At 42.8% G+C, this 5,223-nt stretch overlaps 1 pseudogene; it reads left to right on the top strand.

The window, feature by feature from the left end:
- The first annotated feature begins 822 nt into the window (after positions 1 to 822).
- Positions 823 to 2,776, top strand: LOC148117957 (E3 ubiquitin-protein ligase RNF113A-like; annotated as a pseudogene).
- The last annotated feature ends 2,447 nt before the right edge of the window (positions 2,777 to 5,223 follow it).

Raw genomic sequence — 5,223 nt, 5'->3', positions numbered from 1 at the left:
CTTAAGCCTGATGCCCTGACTCCAATCCCCAAGCCACTAGACAACAGGAGAGAACCGATTCCAGAGTTGAACTCTGTCCTCTACATGGCTGCTACGGCATGCATACACACAGAGACACACGTGGTACTACTACTGCTAATGCTGAGGAATGAAATATAATAACAATGGAAGAGAGGTCAGGATCCTACAAAATGAGGACACGCAAGACCTCAGGGTAAGTAAAAGAACGAGGAAATTCCTCTTTGCTGAGACATCTGCTCACTCTGCGATGCTGGCCTCTTCAGAAGGCATGTTGTTGCTGCATTATTGCCATCAATACTACTACAAGGGAATTTTTGAATGGTTGTCCACTCTATCACTAGCACATATGATGATACAAGCAACCAGGTCTGCTGCTAATGGAACATTTTCTTTGTGCCGGGGTCCTTACACATAACTTTACTAAATACACATTTATTCTTCTCAGCCTAAAATAGCATTTACATCTAGGTTGTAGAGTAAAAGAAGGCACAGTGAGACCAAACAGGAACAGGCAAGATCTGGGTGGGTTTCGATCCACTCTTTCCTGAAGAGAGATCTCAATGACATCGGAAAATGCATGGTTCCATGTATCTATCCCAACTTTATGAATTTTTGCACATAATCAAAGATGTGTGTGTGTGTGTGTGTGTGTGTACACCCAGGTAGGCAGAACATAGCCATTGACACACCCTGGATATAGTTAATGATTTTGTTTTGCTTTCCACATAAGCACTTGTAAGTGAAAACAATTTCAACTACAAATGTGCAGTGTTTGTTTTGTATTAAGGATAACTACGGAGATACTGCTAGCCGTTTCAGCGCTCCGAAGTCGAAGATGGCGGAGCAAGTTTCTCAGGAAAAGTCGGCGGACCAGGTGTGCTCTTTCCTCTTCAAAAAGCCCGGGCGGAAAGGGAGTGCTGGCCGCTGGAAGCAACCAGCGTGCGACCCCGAGCTGCCCAGTGGTGAGACCAGAGAAAAAGCGGGCCACCCACAATCCAATGATTCAAAAGACGAGTGGCAGTGGTAAACAGAAGGCGGCCTACTGTGATCTGAGCAGCGAAGAGGAGGAGAAGACCGAGCATGAGAGTCTGGGCGTAGTCTACAAGTCCACGCGCTCGGCGAAACCGGTGGGGCCCAAAGATATGGGGGCGACAGCTGTCTACGAACAGAAAAGGAGAAAGACGCACAGGCCATCTTTGAGCGCAGCCAAAAAATCCAGGAGGAGTTGAGAGGCAAGGAGGATGACAAGATCTATCGTGGAATTAATAATTATCAGAAATACATGAAGCCCAAGGATACGTCCATGGGCAATGCCTCCTCTGGCATGGTGAGAAAGGGCCCCATCCGAGCCCCTGAACATCTCCGTGCCACCGTGCGCTGGGATTATCAACCTGACATCTGTAAGGACTACAAGGAAACCGGCTTCTGTGGCTTTGGAGACAGCTGCAAATTCCTCCATGACCGTTCAGATTACAAGCACGGGTGGCAGATAGAACGTGAGCTTGATGAGGGCCGTTATGGTGTGTATGAAGATGAAAACTACGAAGTAGAAAGCGATGATGACGAAATACCATTCAAATGTTTCATCTGTCGCCAAACCTTCCGAGATCCAGTTGTCACTAAGTGTAAGCATTATTTCTGCGAGACCTGTGCACTGCAGCATTACCGTACCACTCCATGCGGCTATGTTTGTGAGCAGCAGACCTATGGGGTCTTCAGTCCCGCGAAAGAATTGATTGCTAAACTGGAGAAGTATCAAACAGCAGAGCGTGGTGCTTCCAACACCCCAGAAGACCCTGATGGGGTCTAATTGCCATCACTTAGGTTTTCCATACTTGTCAGATCTCAAAGTACCTTTTGTTTTGGTCACCTCAAAAACCAACCATAATTGAAGGAATGTTAAATTTTCTGGGAAGAGTATCCAAGTTTTGTTTTATGTAACAATGCTGCAGATTAAATCAGTACAGTTGACTTTGGAACTCTCAAACTACCATCCTGCATATAGCTATACATTCTAATAAATTAATAACTAGTTCATAAAAAAAGGATAACTACGCTAAGTCGATTACTCTGTATGTACTTTTAAAAGCTGCTCTTGGTGGTGCCCTCAATACCTAGCACTTAGAATGTGCCAGGTACATTCTAAGTATACCTAACAGTTCATGAAACAAATTGTGATTGAAAACCAAAGAATCAGAATGTCAATGGCAGCATTAATGCAACTATCATTTTGATACTTCCCAACAAGCACCATTTTTCACTCAGCATGAAATTTACCGTCTTGAAATTCTAAGTGCATGATACAAGACTGTGTGTGCGGTAGCAGCATGAAGCAGCCCCATCCCCACGCAGCGCTGCTCCATTCTACAGGACGGACTTTACTTTCTTACAGCTCCCAATTTCCTCCCCCTCCCGACTAGGGACGACTTCCTTCTTACTCTAACTACTGAATTTTAGCTACTTCATGGAGGTGAAGTCATGCAGCATTTGTCTTCCTATGACTGGGCCCATTCTCTTAGCGTGATATCACCAAAGTTCATTCAGGTGGAACAGGGCAGGATTTCCTTTTTTTCCAAAGACTGAAAACACCACATTGTACGTATGTAGCAATGTTCTTTATCTATTTGTATATCAGCGGGTATTTATGCGGCTTCCAGTTCTGCACAATTGTGAAAACCCTGCAGCAAACACGGGGGTGTAGATGTCTCTTCCACATCCTGACTTCAGCCCGGTTTAATAAACACCCAAAGTGAGATTATTGTGTCTTGCAGTAGTTCTGTTTTTATTTCTAGTTTTTTTTTAAACCTCTCCATTTTCTGGAGAGACCACACTGGTTTATGTTCTCACAAATAGCATCCAAGGGGGAAAAGTATTTGGAAAAATCAAAATATGTCACTGGAAAGTGAGTGTGATCAGGGTGCATTATATGAAACTCGCAAATAATCAGTAAAAATACTATGTTGTGAGAAAAAAAGATTTTCAGGTGAGTCCTGACATATTTTCTTTTTTTCAAGAATCAGAGATATCCACTGAATGGACTTCTTCGTCTAGGAAGACCTCCTGTGGATTTATTAGAACAGAAGTTGTGGTCTCAATCTACAGAGGAGGGAATGAGATTAGAATTTGGGGAGCTCCCAGAGACAGGCATGATAGAGTGTGAGCTCTCATTGCCCTCTTCTAGTGGTGAGCCCCCAAATCAATCACAGCTCATGCCGCCATGCTTGGCTTGCAAGTGTGTGCCAGGTCTTCCCTTCTGTGGCATGGAGTAGGTGGTCCAATGTCTTTTTCTTTAGGCCAGACTTCACATGAGGAAGTCAGCAAGCTTCGGTTCCAGAGGACACACCGTTAGTCCCCAGTGGTGCTCACCCGATCGCCAGTCGAGAAGGAGGAGTGACTGAGAACCACCTCCCAGGTGAAGAGAGGTCCTGAGTTTGAAGCCATCCTGACTCTCAGCTAGCGCAGTCACATACATGTTCAAAAAAAAAGAAGTAAGCTCTGAGTGGAAGGTGGCTCGGCCCAACTGAACTACAAGAAATAAAATTAACACTTTAAGTTCTGCTGAAAAGGCAACGTTTTATTACATATCCATGTTGCAAATTAGGTCGGTCCGTTAAATAACCAGGCCAGCTCAAGAACAACAATTATATTTTAATGGTTATAAGGGGAAACTCATGTTACAAGAGTGGGAGGTCCAACTTCCTCCTATCTGCCCGGCTGGAGCTGCTCAGAAAGAGAGTGCACCTGGGTCCTCCCAGTTTTTCTTCCTGGGCCCAAGATAGCCACACCTTAACTAGATGTGATTGGTTGACAGAGGTCCCTCATCATCTCCACAACACACTACTCTCAAAAACTTTTTTTTTAAAGTATGACTTAGAGACAAACTTGTTCAGAAGGATAGGCTTGCACACTCAACTAGAACGTTTTAAAAGTTCAACTACTTTGAATTTGCCTTCAGGAGGACTTTCGTAAAAACTGCAGGAAATTGAGGATCATTAAACAACATGATTATGTTAAGACTAAGCTCCAGGGAAATAGAGCAGCAATTAATATTGCTTGGACTCAGGTTGCTCCTATAAGAGCTGCAGAGATTCCATGACTAGGCAAGGTTCTGCAGAACAGCATGTCCGTCAGGAGACAATAGCAGTAGTCTGTAGGCTAAAGGGAGATGCTAGATGCTCAGTTCCAGTATGGCTCCTCTGTTCACAATAATGCCCATGTCTTTTCCAAATGTCGGAGAAGGGTAATGATAAGCTTCCTAAATAAACCCAAATACTGAGCTGATTCAGTATTTGTAAAAAAAAAAAAAAAAGTACATTATTGATTATCCAATGAGAGTTGGACAAGAAACTTACATTGAGTCTATGTAATTTTAGAAGGAAAAATTTTAGTAACATGGATTTTACTGCAAATAAAATGCTTTAGTGCAAAACCTTACCACTTGGAAGTAATTTTACAAAGTGTCTCAAATGTGCTAAAATATTTTCAGTAAAGAGAAATCCTCTAAGGGCCCGTAGATATCATTGCAAACCTTTTCTCTATTGTTCTATTTGTTTAAGAAATATGGACTTCATTGTCTTTAGAGCCCCACATTAGTGTATTATTCGCCCATTTATTTACTTTCCTCTTATATAACTCATCTATTAGAATGAAAGCAAAGATTTAAAAAATTATGGGTGTATATGCTTGTGTATGTGTGTGGTATATGAATGCATCTGTGTGAGAGCACATGTGTGCATACATGTACAGAGGCCAGGGAGGATGTGTGTGCTCTACTTTGTCACTCTGCCTTATTCTGTGAGACGGGGTCACTTGCTGAGTGTGGAGCTAGAGGGGTAGCCAGTACACCCAAGGAATCTTCCTGTCTCTGTCCCTCATAACTTTGGGGTTCGAGCTGTGCATACAGCCATGTACCCGACCATTTACCTGGTGGCTAGATAGTCTCAGATGTTCAATCTTCTGCATTAAGCCCTCTTACCTTCTGACTCATTTTTCTAGCTTCTCTGCTCTCTAATGTTATGGTCCAAAAACTGTAGATAATTCCCAGCACAAACCAGAGGCTCAATAAAAAACAAATATTGATCACGGATATCTTCTAAATGCCATGTATTTCTTGTGCAATAAGAAGTAAAAGTAACAAGTTATTTGCAGATGCAACAGAATGCCAGTGACCTTTAGGGATCATTATATGGTAAGATCTAAATA

This window comes from Myodes glareolus, chromosome 24 (genome assembly GCF_982192425.1).
Source record: "Myodes glareolus chromosome 24, mMyoGla1.1, whole genome shotgun sequence".
NCBI classification, from domain to species: domain Eukaryota; kingdom Metazoa; phylum Chordata; class Mammalia; order Rodentia; family Cricetidae; genus Myodes; species Myodes glareolus.
This window is presented reverse-complemented; position numbering and strand designations above follow the sequence as displayed.